This window comes from Lemur catta, chromosome 8 (genome assembly GCF_020740605.2).
Source record: "Lemur catta isolate mLemCat1 chromosome 8, mLemCat1.pri, whole genome shotgun sequence".
Classification (NCBI taxonomy): domain Eukaryota; kingdom Metazoa; phylum Chordata; class Mammalia; order Primates; family Lemuridae; genus Lemur; species Lemur catta.
In genome coordinates, this window is record NC_059135.1 from 80,797,700 (window position 1) to 80,814,695 (window position 16,996).

Here is a 16,996-nt window from a genome sequence, read left to right on the forward strand (position 1 = left end):
TGTCTTGTTGATAGTGTGCACGCTTGATATGATGTGATGATGAGGGCAGAGCTTTACCTCTGTGGTCTTCCTCACAAAACCCAAATTCTCAGTCTAATCATAAGGAAAAAAAATTAAAAATTAGGAATAATCTATAAAATTCCTGACTAGTACTCTAAAAAACTTCCAAGGACATTAAAAACAGGGAAAGTGTAAGAAACTATCCCTGCCAGAAGGAGCCTAAGGGAACATAATAACTAAATATAACGTGTATGACAGCCTGGAACAGAAAAAGGACATTAGGAAAAGAATAAGGAAATCTGAATAACGTATGGATCTTAGTTAATAAAAAATGCATTAATATTAGTTTATTAGCTGCTGCAAATATACATAATATATTACTAAAATGCCAATAATGGAAACTGAGTATTGGGTATATGAGAACTCTCTAAACTATCTTCACAACTTTTCTGTTAATCTAAAACTGTTCTAAAATAAAAAGTTTATTCTTTAAAAACCTGGTATCACAAATGGCAAAAATCTGGTATCACAAATGGTCAAAATCTGGTATTAACAATCTCCAACAAAGCAAGTTCTTTTACACCTAAGCTTCCACCTGGCTTTACCTGTGTTCAAAAGTAGATTTTCTGCCCCTACTTGTGAGCTAAGTCGCCAAATTAATTCAAGTTTAAAAAGCTGGCAGCAAAAACATTTGCAGTGGAGGTGAGTGAAGTGATACATTTTCAACATCATGAGGGCCCTCGGGCACACAATTCCTTATATAAGACAAATAAAGTGTTATGAGACAGTAAACTGAATATGATGTAATGCCAAATGATCAATTCAACATGCTTTGTCAACAGAAAAATAGCAACTCCCTGCAGAAAATCATCCAAGCAATTGCCATGTATGACACAGATAGTATTCTCCTCGGAGCAGCCGCTGATACCTCAGGAGAAGAGGAGAGAGCAGGTGGTGAGAATGTCACTGTCTCTTTTTAAGTCATTGTTTCATTCCCCCTGCAGTTTTTTATTTTTTTTTTTCCTCCTTCTTTGGTTGTTGTCACTAGTTGGTCTCTGTGGAGAGAATTAAACAGATTTGTGAAGCTACTCAGCACAGGCAAAGTTGAATAGCTTCCAGATTGTTAATATTCCACACCAACAGTCCCATTGCGATAGGCTACTTTTATTCAGTCTCTCTGTCCAGCTTCTTTTTCCCATCATAAAATAAAATCTTACTAATTCTAAGAGCTCCCAAAGTGTCTGAAACTATGTTAATTTTCAATTTTTAACTTTTAATACCCTCAAAATAGCCCTAGAATTTGGGGACTTAGTTACCAGTGAGAATATTTGAAGCTTAGAAAGTTTAAATAACTTTCTTAAGATTAGAAATTCACAAGTGTCTGAGCCAGGATTTAAACGTAGATAATCTGACTTCAGGGCCTTCACTTTCGACAAGGTGCCACCGAGACGGCCCTGTATATCCTGTGCATGGAAGGTGGTCATCTGTATACACGTCTACTTCCTCTACTAGACTGAAAACACTTTAAGAAAATAGACTATAGTTTTCAGCTGTGTCTCATAGTCCCTAGGAATAATAAAACACCTCATAATTATTTGTTAAATAAAGTACATAGACACTTAAAAAATATTATTTGTTCCTGGTTTGAAATGTATATTATACATTTAAAACTACATTGACCTAAAAAAGAGTGTCAGGTCTCTCTACCATTTCTGTGCCTTTTCTTGTTCTTTTTTGCTCCTGACATAAAAGGGCAAAGTAACGAAGAAAACTTTGCCAGCTGAAATGTTCAGAGAAGGAAATAGTGACAAGTGCTTCTTTTGAGTTGCACAAAATCAGGTCTTAAAATAACATTTCCTTGAGAAAAGGTTTTCAGGAAGAATGTTCTGTGCTGGATTATTTGCATAGCCAGCAAGGCAGTGTGATTATCTGGAGTAGAAAATCGCTTCCTGAAGTGGCCCAGTGCTTCTGTGAGAGGCAAAACATGATTAGTTGTGACACTGGGTACTGAGGAAATATGCCCTGTCTACCTGGGACCGGTAAGCATTCACATGTTCACATGTTCTGGGACTTGCTAATTGTTTGTTGTGTGCTGTAATAACTCTCTTAAGGAAAGAGATTGCATGTCCTTGAAGACATCAAGATGCCAGAGGACCAATGAAACAGATGCTTCAGCATCTTTGAACGGAGTGGCAACATTGCTCCAAGATGTTCCCATCAGTTCATGCATTTCACAATACTATAGACTGAAAGGAGTTTCTGAACCTTTTAAGCATTCTTTGACATTCATAAATAAAAGGGGATCTTTATTAAATAACTCAAGCAGTGGCTTCTGCAAGGTAACAGCTAAGACGTCAGACCTGGAAATTCAATCAAGTTGGAAGAAGTGGTGACTTAAACGTATTTTTTAATTCTTGCCAGTAGGATCTCTATTAGAAAGTGAGTGAGAAGTGATAGAAGAGGACAAGAATAAGTGGAGGAAAAGAAGAGAAGGAAAAAGGGAAGAAGCAAAGAGAGAGAGGAGAGAGAAGGTGAGAAAAAGTGAAAGAGGTAGAATGGTGTATTCACTTTTGAGGGCCGTGTAACAAATTACTGAAAACTGGTGGCTTTAAACAACAGAAATGTATTGCCTCACAATTCTGGAGGCCAGAAGTTTGAAATCAAGATGTCAGTAGGGTCATGCCCCCTTGGAAACTTGTAGGAGAGAATCCTTCCTTGCCTCCTCTAGTTGCTGGTATTTGAAATCCTTAGTATGTCTTGGCTTGCAGATGTAACACTCCGATCTCTTCTCTGTCATCACATGACTTTCTTCTTCTTGTGTTTCTTTACATTATCTTCCCTCTGTGCCTCTGTGTCCAAATTTCCCTCTTCTTGCAAGAACAACATTCGTATGGGTTTAGGGGCCCACCCTACTATGATATGACCTCATCTTAACTGATTACATCTGCACGAACACTATTTCCAAATAAAATCACATTCTGAAGTACTCGGGGTTAAGATTTCAACATATCTTTGGGGGGATATAATTCAACCCATACAGAAAGGTTTGCCAATTAAAATTAATTTCAAAATGTGATCTGGAAAGAATAAAATTTGTTTTTGAAAACCATAGAACTTTCTGAAAAAAAATTTATTCACAATATGGGCCTTTTGGGCATATATTTGCCTTCACTGACTTCAGAGAGAAGCCTATTCCTCAACCTGGGGAAGGTGGGAGGCACATGGCTATATGAAGAAAGATGAAGGGACTCCATGCTTAATTTTTCATATACAAAATGACAACTTTGTACTTTAGATTTCATACGTGCAATATGAAGGTGAAGAAATGAATAAAGATTACTGATGCGGGGAGAATCTGTGAGCCATAAAGATCAAAGGGCTCAGAGTAGAAGCTGTGTAATGGCAGGGAGTCTTGTTTTTGTTGCTGTTGTTGTTCAAAGTTGCATCCCAGTTCCTAGTCCAGTGCCTGGCACAGAGTCATCTCTTTATAAATTTCTGTTGTATGAACAAATGGATGGATTGATGGGAGCTAGTGTCGAGTGGTTAAAAATATCAGCTGCTACTAAATCAGAGATGCTGATTTCACCGTCTACCTCTACCACCTACACACTGTGGTGTCAGCATGTCACTTGTCATTCTGAGATACTATCTTCTCAAATGTACTAACACATAATTAATAAGGCTGCTATGAATACTAAATCAAATGCCAAGGAATATAAAGCACCTAGGACTGTGCCTGTGACATAATGGTATTCAGTAAAAGTAACCCTCTTTTATTTGATCATCAATTTTTCCAAAGATACTGCTTTTAGTTACAGGAAGTGCAGTTTCGGCAGCATAGGGGAATACACAAAGAAAGTAATACATAATCCTTACCTCAAAGTACTTTCACTCTAGGTAGCCAGAAATACAAAGATAAAACATCTTAAAGAATTATAATAAAGATAACATCTTGCAACACTGACCATAAATAACTGCCCTAGGATTTCAAAGAAATAAAACATATGTAGGGAAATTATCTGCTCATTTTCCTGTTTCGGATACTTTTCTTTCATAACCATGTATGCATCTAAATACCTTACTAACTAAATGGCTTTCTAGAACTGAGAGTCATTAATTTTAGTATTATTTTTCATTATATTCCCCAAACATTTCTGCTGTCATCTGTCAGCATTAACTCTTTATCAGCTGCTAGTGTCAATGCTATGCGATACCATTCATTTGAGGTTCTCTTGATGGCAAAGGACAAATACTGTTCAAGAAACCTCAAATATTGGGAGGTGCTAGGGACATTGGCAAGATATACACAGCCAAGCAGCCAAGATCATGCCAACAGCAGCTTCAGAAAGAGCACAAGCAAGAGAGTACAACGGAGCCTGCTTTTAGGAAGAATGGAAATTGTAAGAAACCTGCCCCATGGAATGTTCCCCTGGGAAGATATTTAGAATCAAAGCTATGAGACAAACCTCAGGAGCAAAAGATCGCTGGTCCTCTTAGTGATATACATTTAAAACTTGCATTGTTACACGTACATTTGCCTAGCTTTTTTTCTCTCATTCACTCTCATTTTTTCTCTCCCTGATATTCAATTACCATCTGCCTTTCTCACTTTCTGATCCGTGATTCTTTCTTTATTGCATATCTTATGCTGAATATTCATAATTTCTGCTTCCTCTTGACTCCAGGTTGTGGTGACATCTCCTAAGATTTCCAGCAGAATCTTCAGCTGTCTTATTTTTCTCAATATTTCTAGCTTCAAGTTTCTGAGAAGAGTTTCCAGAAAGGTCTGAAGTTATGACAAGTGCTGTGATTAGCTTTTCTAGTCAAGCACATTGGTTCTCTGCAGGGGAACTCCAGAGCTGAGCATCACATTACTGAGAGAGCACCAGGAGCTTCCAGGGAAAGATCATTAGACTGAACGAGAGAAGGCTGACATTGAAATAGTATTCCAACACCTGTTACTACCCATGGCCAAGTCATGCATCTCTCATGGACCAATTCACTGTTCTGAAAAAGAGGCACAAAAGAACAAGTGAGATAATATAGGTAAAAAATTATTGAAAAGTCAAAATTTCTATGTAAACATATTTCTACTGCAATTGCTACCTTATTTGGGAGTCAAACCATTCAACTAAAGCACTGTTTTTTTCATCAAAGCAGAAAAGTATGGAGGACTCTCCATTTCTTAGAATATAAATCTAAATTTTTTAAATCTATAAAATTTTGTCTATATACTTTATATGAAAGTTCTGCATTGCATGTTATGTTGAACACAGTATCCTAACAGTTTAGCATTAACTGGTTCTGTGTTCTGACTGGGGGTGGAGACACCATAAATCAGTACTGGAATCAGTATTCCTTAATTCCCTCCTGCAATCAGTTGTCACTTTCCTCCAGCTAGCAGGCAAAGGGCCATTTGCAGAGCTGCCAAACCTATGTCCCCCATGCTGCAATTTGAGCCTATTTCCTTTTATTTCATCCACCATGAAAAAAGAACAACAGCTGGACACATCAATTTGCATAATAACCTCTCCTGCTCAGAGATTGTTGGAAGGTCAGGTCTCTATTGCTAACACATTTCAGGCAGAACTCTCTCTTTTTTCTTTTGTTCTTTTCATAGCAAAACTATCTTTTGACGAAAGCTATACTTCCTTTAAAAAATTTTAAGTGCCTGACTATGTAAGACCCCTTTTATAATTCTTTCACATTTCTTTAGTTAGTGAAAAAGTTTAAAGAAGAAAAAAAAAAACACAAAAGCAAAAAATAAAATAACAACAACAATTCTTTTATGAATAAATCATTTGGCTAGTATTCTGGAGTGGTTTAGATACATTTTTGCTCAGGCACTGCTAAGATTTTTGTAGCATTTGAAATTCAACTGATATTAAATTGCTGTCTAGAAGGGAAATTTGAGGATTAATTTTTTGATGATTATGCTGTGAGAAATTTTAGAATCTCGTGACAAATAGTGAACATAAACCTCCAGGTTTATACAATGTTTTCTTGAATAGATAAACCTAATGAAACCAGGGAAAGAAATTTATTTTCATGTAATATAAATGAGATCCAACACAGGGTAGAATCCTTTTTCATTTCTCCTTGAAGGCTTTCAAGATTCTTGATTGGTAGTTTACTTATGGAGAGCTAGACTGGACAAACTGCACAGATTCTACTTTAAACAATTTTAATACAGAGTATTAAACTTTAGAATTGATGAAATAGGCTTATGACTCATTTTAAATGAGAACAATACATAAATTTTCAACTTTGAAATATTTCTATAAATGAGCAACTTAAGGAGATATGAATACATAGAAATGTTTCCATAGATTTTAAAGAAAATTGCAACTGATGGAGATGGTGATCCAAGAATTTAAAACAAACAAATCCAATTAATAGACTTTTGACTGCTGGTCCTTAGGAAGTAATAAAGTGACTGGTATAGGACTACCCTTCTTACTTAAAAAAAAAAAAAAAGCTATAAAATTGGGGGAAAGTATGAGGCAGCAGTTTTCTCGCATTAGGCAATAGGCCGAGCAAGACTGTGACGAATTAGAAAGAATTCATGAGCTGGAACCCATGTCCTCCCTTCTGTCTACATGGAAACAATTTCATGGCTGCAGACAGACAGACAGCTGGAGTACATTGGTGGATCCACTGAGCTGAGGACATCAGACTTTATGTTGCTGAAGTGCTGGAATCTGACAGGCAGGGCCCTGGAGAGCAGTGATCTGCATGGGAAGAGTGTGTAGAACCATGGGAGATGGATCCCAGTGAATTCTTCACCCAAGGTAGAGTGGCCTGTGCAAAGGGTAAGATTTCATCAGGTTTACCAGAAATTGGCTGCTATAGGATCCAAAACAACAGAGATACTGAAGTTTGAGCAGTGCCAGGAGATTGTAGAATTCTGGTTTAGTCAGTGTGAAGAGAACATTTTAACAGCCTATGCATGCAGCTAAGAAAGAAACATGCCTCAGGAGTTAACTACCATGTTCTAGAGGAAGGTCTGCTTTAGACCTACCTGAGAAAACTAAAACAAGCCTCAACAAAACCTGCAGGGGTCACAGTTTAGAGTTGGAGTCTTGCCAAGGTAGAGAACACTGGGGGACACCTTGGCTTTCCACAGTTCTTCCTGAAAAAAACAAAGCTAGAAATCATACATTGTGTGTTTTCTGGCCACAAAGAATTAAATTGGAATTTGATTTAAAAAAAATAACTGGAAAATCCTCAAATATTTGAGATTTAAACTATACTCATAAATAACCCATAGATCAAAGGAGAAATTACAAGCAAGAAAAATGTTTTGAAATAAATGATATTGAAAATACAACATATTAAACAATGTATGTATCTAGACGAGTCCTTGGAGGGAGAAAAGTCAATGATATAAACAAATATTGCATGTTCTCACTCATAAGTGGGAGCTGAGTAATGTGCACACACGGATGTAGAGAATGGAATGATAGACAATAGAGACTTGGAAGGGTGAAAGGGTGGGAGAGGGTGAATTACGAGAAATTACTTAATGGGCACCATGTATATTAGCCCGGTGAGGGACATTCTAAAAGCCATGACTTTACCACTATGCAATCTATGCATGTAACAAAATTGTACCTGTACCACATAAATTTATACAAATAGAAAATATAAGAAACAAAAAGTTTCTACTTTAATAAATTAAAGATAGAAGACCAAATTATGAACTAGAAAACAAACATTAAAAGAGAAATGTATCCAAGCCAACGATTTACTCTTTGAAATTATTAATAAAATCAATACCCTTTATCAACACTGGTACAAAAATCTTCAATAAAATTTTAACATAGCAATATAAGAAAGCACAATACATAAATAACTTTCCTTTCCTTTCCATCTTTCTCTGTCTTTTCTTTCTTTCTCTCTTTCTTAATTTCATACTTTCTTTTCTCTCTTTCCCTCTCTCCCTCCCTCTCTTTCTTCTTTCCTTTCCTTCCTTTCCTTTCTTCCCTCCCTCCCTCCTTCTCTCTCTCTCTTTTCTTTTCTTTTTTCTTCTTTCTTTCTCTCTCTTTCTTTCATTTTCTTTCTTCCTTCCTTCCTTCCTTCCTTCCTTCCTTCCTTCCTTCCTTCCTTCCTTCCTTCCTTCCTTCCTTCCTTCCTTTCTTTCTTTCCTTTTCTCCCTCTTTCTAGCATTCTTACCTCAGAGAAAATAGGATTTGACTTCCTCAATAAAAATTTGCCTCACCTCTATATAGAGGGTACAGTCTCAACCATTGATAAGATAGTGTAGTCACTGGAAGACCTTGGGCAGAGTTGTTTGGATGCTCTGAAGTACTTTTATAAAATCCCGAACAAGCCCTATTCCATGTAGAAGTCTAGCTGGACAATTTCTACAGGATTTTCCAGTTTTCTTTGAATCTTTGAATTTAATAAGCATGTTTACTAATAGTTTTCTTGACACAAATGGATTTAGTCAAAAAGAGGTAGTTTGGATAACAGTGATACAGGCAATTCTTTCCCTACAACAAATTCAATTTATTGATGCTCAGATGATCTCCATTGATGTATAAGCTATATTCTGTTTATTGCAGCTACCTCTGTTCTCAGACAGGAACTTTCAGGTGGGTGGTTGTTTTTATTCAGAATGGGCTACTTATAATAATTGACACTGCTAGCTGTACACAGGGGGGACTTTTTCTGTCTATAAAGAGTCCCCAAACATAAATTATTTGTAGGTCAGAGGTCCAACGTGCATATGACATCTGAAAATATTAAAATAAAATGACAAATACTCAGATGGCAAAGAATTCATGAAACATAGAATAGAAAAATAAAATAAGCCAGAGAGTTTGAGGAATCACTCATCCTTCTTAAACTTAACTGTGGTTGGTCAAACATTCCTTGTTTGTATTTCCTTAAGGGGGGGGTTTCAGAAGTACTCATTTATCCATATAGATCATATAGTAGCAAGTTCAGTATGGATGGGGAAATTACATTTAAAAGACTAGTGCCTAAATTTTAAAGTGAACTGGAGAAGTGGATATTACAAGTTTAACTTGGAAAATTAGTTTTGCCTGGAGTACAAATAAAGGAATTCTGAAACCCTCAGGAAGGTGAACATTTACAATAATATAGAATTACATTTGTACTGTTTATGACTTAGGTTTTTAGGTCTTAAACTAAAGGTAACTTTGTTTCTCATAATGTATTCATTTATTTCAACAAGTATTTATTGATAACTTACTATCAGCTAGATATTGTGTTAATTACTTTGTACATGGTTGAAAATAAATAAAGATAATTATACTCTCAATAGGAAGGTTTTAGAGAAATGGAGGACAGAGACAAACAGGCAGTTGCAACAGAAAGAAATGAGGTTGATAATTACTGTAAATATCAATGTACTGGAAACATTAGGGGTATATTAACTTAGTATTCCAAAGTCAGGGAAGTCTTAGGAAAAAAATGAATTGGAATTTGGAAGGCCACATTGTGGTAGAATCAAGTGGGGAAATATCAGACAAAAATGATGGAATACATTGAAGATGAAAGAGAGTATGACACACAGGAAGACCTGAAGTAGAATGTGAGGGAGGAAGTCCTCAAAAATGGTACGGAACAGGTGAGCAGAGAATGTAGGCCTTAGAAATGATTAGGGACTTTATCCTAAGGGAAATAAGGAGTCAATGCAGGGTTTTAAGTAGGATTGTAATGTAATCAAATTTATATTTTAGAATGCTAACTCTCTGTTTAGCATGAGAATGGATTAGATGGAGACAAGACCAGAAGGTTTATGCATATGTAAAACAAGCTTCAAGTCATCCTTTCCATAAGTCATTGTCTCAAATTTTCTGTTTCATGAAGATGCAAAATCTAGACTCTGAAGTAAACATTTCTACTGTAAAATAAATCAACAAATAAGGTGGTAAAACTCCACAACTAATTACTGTCAGCCAAATGTCCTGCAATCAATACAAAATGTTGCTTAAAAACATACCCAAATGGAGTGTTTATCAAAGTGAGCTTATATGTCCTATGTAAAAGTGAAGTGAACACAGGCTCTTTCAAAAAGTAAGTTTTCAAAAAAAAAAAAAAAAAAACAAAAAGTAAGTTTTCAAACTTTAGATATGTATTTTAAAGCAGAACTAATGTTTATTTAATATTTAATAATCTGAACATATTTATTCCTATTTTAAGGCCAGTAAAGGTATTTTACAAGATAAGATTTCATTTAGATAATGAAATGTTATTATCTCTTTTATTAGCTTGATTTAGAGAGGAAGCACTCTTAAGGTTGGGTCCAAATCCACCATGTTTTGTTAAGTAATTATTGATGTCAATATTATGTAAGTATCACATCTGTTATACTCAAAGTATCTTAAATACATAAACTTGAAACTTTGAGAATGTTATAGTTGCATTCATATATTTAGTCTTTCAAACATATCCAGGAATGCTTGCATGATGATCATAACCATTTGATGTATTTTGTTCACATTTAGGGGGGACATGAATTAAGGCATATAATACCAGAAGTAAAACTAGGGAAGTCGTTATCAAATTTCTTTGTAGATCTTCATAATTAAATATAATTGACTCTTGAACAACATGAGTTTGAATGCATGGGTCTACTTACATGTAGATTTTTTAAAATAAATATATTGGAAAATTTTTTAGAGATTTGTGACTATTTGAAAAAACTTTCAGACAAACTGTGTAGCCTAGAAATATTGAAGAAATTAGGAAAAAGTTAGGGATGCCATGAATACATAAAATATATGTAGATACTAGTCTATTTTACTATTTACTACCATAAAATACACACAAATCTATCATAAAAAGTTAAAATTTGTCAAAGCGTACAAACACAACACAGAGCCATTCACAGACTAGAGAAATGTAAACAAATATTAAGATGTGGTATTAAATCATAACTGCATAAAATTAACTGTAGTATGCATGGTACTACTATAATAATTTCTTAGCTACCTCTTGTTGCTGTTGCAGCGAGCTCAGATGTTGAGTGCTTAAAACGCCAATGTGACACTAATCATCTACACGTGGGCAGTTTGTCTCTCCAGTAAATTGTGTATTGCTATAAAAAATGATCTTTCATGGTTATCACATATTTTTCATCATGTTGAGAACAATACTGTAACCTTTGAATGACACCATGGGAACCATAAAGAGTGCCACTAGTGATGCTGAAAGTGCTTCCAAGAAGCAGAGAAAAGTCACGAGATTACAGGAGAAAGTTGAATTGCTTGATATCTAGCATAGACAGACGTCTGCAGCTGCGGTTGCCCACCATTTTGGACAGACTATTCACCTTGTCAATGATGACATAAATTTACAATATCAATAAATACAGTATAATACTGTAAATGTATTTTCTCTTCTTATGATTTTCTTTTCTCTAGCTTACGCTATTGTAAGAATACAGTACATAATATGTATACCATACAAACTATGTATTAATTGACTGTTTATGTTATTGGTAAGCCTTCCAGTCAATAGTGGGCTATTAGTAGTTAAGATATTGGAGGATCAAAAATTATATACAGATTTTTCAACTGCAGGGGCAGGGGTGGCACCTTTAACTCCCACGTTGTTCAATAATGGTCAACTGTACTATGGAAATTCAAATATGCTTTCATCCCTTGGAACTGGCAACTCATAGTATTTTTAAATAAAATATACTCCTGACTACCCGAAAGAAAAGGGCTCATGTTTGTGATGGAAGAAAGCGGGTAGAAATGAGTAGATTAGATGACATTGTAAAGCAAAGGCATTTGCCTCACAGAGAAGAAAAAAATTATAACCTGCATACCAGAGAATTTACTTTGCTTAAGAGAGTGATTTGGGTTTCTAATGCCATAAAGACTGTAGAGCCAGAATAAACAAAAGCCAGATTTTATTCTTTTTTCACTTATACACACAACCAAAACCTTTAAATTTAGAGTTGGAGACATTTATCATGCCTTGTTGCCATAATGTAATTACTTTAACTATGTGATGAAGAAGCCCTGAGACTGTCATCCCAAAATATGACACCCTGGTACACTGAGTATTTTGAGTAAAAGTCCCCTGGAGACCAGCAGATGCTGCAAGAGTCTTTTCCCTTATCTGTAGAAGGACCAGAACTGACAAAGAAGAAAACAACCTTCTCTGAGTTTTCAATAACTAAACTAATATCTCAGGGAGGGAGATGGAGGAATGTAGCCACACCCAGATAGATTTTGTCTCAAGGCATTTGTTTTCTGTTTCCCTAGGCCCATTCAGTTCCCAAAGAATAATTTGCTAACCATTGCCTGAGTATTGGACCCATCATTACCCTAAAAATCATTTATTATCCCTCCAAATTGCCACATTTACCCTGGGTAAAAGGGGATATAAGCATCTGGACCTGACTGAGTTATGAGATAATAACCCTCCCATGATTTTCATCAGTGCATGTTAAATTTTGTAGGCCTTTTTCTCCTATTAACCTGCCTTTCGTCAATTCATTTTCAGCAAACCTTCAAAGGACAAAGAGAAGCTTTCCCTCTTTACCCTAGATTCAATCATTATTTTATTCAGCAAATATTTATTGAGTGACTACTATATGTTATGTAACATTCTAGGCACTTGGGATATGTCAGGGAATACCATGCTCAAATATGTTAACTTTGCCAGAGGTTATTTTGTGGTGGTATTAAATCCCAGACTTATCTTCAGTTGAGAAGTTCTTTTGTTTTTTTTTTTAATGTTTTACCCATTTTTTACCTTCATATTATGAAAAACTTCAAATTTCACAGAAATAGGAAGAATAGTAGAATGAACTCTTAAATACCTATCACACATTTCAACAATTATAAATATAAAACCAAATTTACTTCATTAATCCTCTCCTACTCTTCTTATTCCTTGATAAGTTATTATTTTTTAAACTTTTTACTGAAATATCATAAACATATAGAAAAGTATACAGATAATATCAATGAATTTTCACAAATTGAACACATTTGTGGAATCAGTACCCAGATTAAGAAATATTACCGAATCTTCCAAAGAGCATTTATTTCTCTCCAAGTATGCTGTTCGTTTAACTCTCTTGATCTTAAATGTATTCAATTATCTTTGTCTTTTGTTTCCCCACTTGATTCTGCCAAAATGTGGCCTTCCAAATTCTAATTCCATTTTTTCATAACAAATGAATTTTGCCTATTACCATATTTTTTACAGTTTATATGAACTATATCTTCATGGAGTCACATAGAACATAGCCTTTTGTGTCTGGATTCTTTTTTTTTCAGGATTATACTTGGGAGATTTATACATACTGTTACATGTATTTTTAGGTTATTTGTTTGGAACCAAAAAAACCCCAAAACAAACAAATAAAAAAAACAAATAGCCGAAGCAATCTTAAGCAAAAAGAACAAATCTGGAGGCACCACATTACAAAATTTCAAACTATACTACAAGGATATAGTCACCAAAACAGCATGGTAATGGTAGAAAAATAGAGACATAAACCAGTAGAACAAAAATGGAGAACCTAGACATAAAACCACCTACTCACAGCCAACTGATCCTTAACAAAGCAAACAACAACATACACTGAGGAAAAGAAGCCCCATTAAATAAACAGTGCTGGGAAAATTGAATAGCCACATGCAAATAATTAAATAGGATCTCTATCTCTCACTACTCACAAAAATTAATTCAGGATGTATATTAGACCTAAATGTAAGGCATGAAACCATAAAAATTCTAGAGGAAAATGTAGGAAAAACACTTTTAGATACCAGCTTAGGCAAAGAATTTATGAATAAGATCCTAATGGCAATCATAGCAATAATAAAAGTAAATAAATGGCATTTAATTAAACTAAAAAGCTTCCACATAGCTAAGGAAACAATCAAGAGAGCAAATGGACAACCTACAGAATGGTAGAAAATATTTCCAAGCTGTATATCTGATAAAGGACTAACAATCAGAATCTACAAAGAACTCAAGCAAATCAGCAAGAAAAAAACAGCTCCATTAAAAAATGGTCAAAAGACATGAACAGAAGCTTTTCAAAGGAAGATAGACAAATGGCCAATAATCCTGAAAAAATGCTCGACATCACTAATCATCAGGAAAAATGTGAATTAAAACCCCAGTGAGATATCATCTTACCTCTGTTAGAATGGCTTTTATTTAAACGTCCAAAACAATAGATGCTGGTATGTATGCAGAGAGAAAGGAACACTTATACACTGTTGGTGGGACTGCAAATTAGTACAAACTCTATGGGGAACAGTATGGAACTAAAAAGTAGACCTACCGTTTGATCCCACTACTGGGTATCTACTCAAAAGAAAATAAGTCTATCAAAAAGACACCTGCACTTGAATGTTTATTGTAGCACAACTCACAATTGCAAAAATGTGGAATCAATCCAAGTTCCCATTAATTCATGAGTGGATTAATAAAATGTGGTATATGTGTACCATGGAATACTACCTAGCCATAAAAAGGATGAATTAATGCCATTTGCCACAATTTGGATGGAACTGGAGACCATCCTCTTAAGTGAAATATCTAAAGAATAGAAAAACAAACACCACATGTACTCACTATTAACTTGAAACAAACCAATAATCACACGTGTGCACAGAGGGAAGTAAAACTCCATGGAAATCAAGCAGGGGGGAGGGGAAGGAGAGGTAGGTCAAAAACCTACCTAATGTGTACAATGAGCAATACCTTGGTGATGGACATACCTATAGCTATGACTCAAACATTACAAAAGCAATCCCTGTAACCAAAAACATTTCTACTCCTGTAATATTTTGAAATAAAAAAGTAGTGTACTTATTAACATTTCTAAATTTAACAAAATATAGATTAACTTATTTTTACTATGATTTGCACTTTTTATTTTTTGCTTATGAAACATTTAATGATTTCAAGGCAACAGGATATTTTCCTTCATTTTTCTAATAGCTGAATTGTTTGCCTCATGCATCTCGATCTGTAGTCCATCTGGATGCATAAATCCATAGTGGCTAGCACCTTTTAGAAACTTGTTGGATGTCTGATTCTTCAATGCAGCCTGACTTTTATAAGAAAAATATCCCAAAAGAAAAATGTATTTCTTCTCAGTAACTTTAAAAATATATTAGACTGTTAGAGGTATTAGAACATAACCAATTCATAGTGGCAAATAGGGAACACATTTCTTTCTTTACATCTCACTCACAAGTGTTTAGAGGCTAACAAAAAAGTAATAATTCAATAGCATCAAATAAAAATTAATGAAAATTGCCAATAAATTTGTATAAGATGAAAGTCATATGTTCTTTGGATGGCAAATGAGACAAGCTGCAATTTAGGGTCATATATGTGTGGGCAGATGGGAGGGGGGCATTCTTTGCCATGCCATGGAAGACCACACTTAGATTGAGCAGATATAGCAGACAGTAGGAAGGAGAATTTGTTCTGAAAAATAAAGTATTGAGGAAGACAAGTGTAACAGTCAATTCCCATAGTCCTTGTCTCACCCTCTTTACTTAGATGATTTCTTCTCTGACTTTTTCCTTTTTCTTTACTAAAAAAGAGAGAATATACTGCGCTTACGAAGCTAAGATAAATACATGCTGGGCTGTTTCAAGAACTTCTTAGATTGTGAAGTGTTTACAAAATATCCAAAGTATCTAGGATTCTCTGAATTGCAGCAAAGGCATTAGTTTGAGAGCCATTTCATAGAATTAATCTTTTAGAACTGCACACTAGCTGTTTTCTGTTTCATTTGTGTCAAAATCCTTACAAATAAATTGATTCTGATTTAAACTAAAAATACCTTTCTACAATTAGAGAAATGCTCAAAATTCCAATTGCAGAGTGCCCAAGCATATAATCTTTAACATCATTTAATACAACCATTCTTATGAAAAATGAGTCACTTTACACATTTTTGTTATTTTTGACCTTTTTGATAAATGACATGAAATTTAAAGGCCCATTAAAATGCAATACATATATTATTAACAAAATCTATATCATGAAACCATAAAGTGCTTCCTTTAAGGGACGCTTAGGTTGCTAAAATCTATGGTAAAAATGAATCTTGTATCCTTGAAATTGTGAACAATATATTGTTATAATTTTTCTATTTTATTACTAGCTGTTGTTCATCTCTTACTGTGCCTAATTTATAAATTTAACTTCATCATAGGTAAGTAGGCATAGGAAAAGACATAGTGTATATAGGGTTCAATACTAACTGCAGTTTTGGGCATCTACTGGGGGTCATGGAATGTATCCCCCATAGATAAGGGGGGCTGCTGTAGTAACAAAGCAAAAAATCCATTTCAGAAATTTGAAGGTATTTCTTCTAACTATAAGACCATAGAGCTGAAATGGAAGTTATAATCAGCCACATACACTTTTGACTTGTGGTTAGAAGGAGAGAAAACTTAGGGTTAAGGAAGTTTGGAGAACCAATATATTCTATGTGACCTTTTTCCTTCTATGATACAAAGCCCCTGAGACAACCAATTATTCACCATCATCATCATTTAAATTAATATCTCAATTTCTATATTCATCCTAAAACTACAATATCTAAGCATGTGACTAATATGGCAAATAAACCTCACTAGGAGAAATAGTTAATATGACTATTAAAGAAATTCTAAATTGTAATTATAAACCTTCCCACAAAGAAAGCTCTAGGACAAATGTTTTACACTTAGTTCTATCAAGCTGTTAAGGAAGAAATAGCATCAATCTTAAACAAGTTCTTTCAAAGACTAAGAAAAAAAGATGGGATATACTTTGCGTACTGTCATATGTCACATAATGATGGGGATATATTCTGAGAAATACCACCTTGGGCAATTTTGTACTTGTGCGACCACCATGGGGTGTACTTCACAAACCTAGATGGTATAGTGTATTACACACCTAGGCTATATGGTATACTCTATTGCTCCTAGCCTACAAACTGTATAGCATGTTACTGCACTGAATACTGCAGGCAATTACA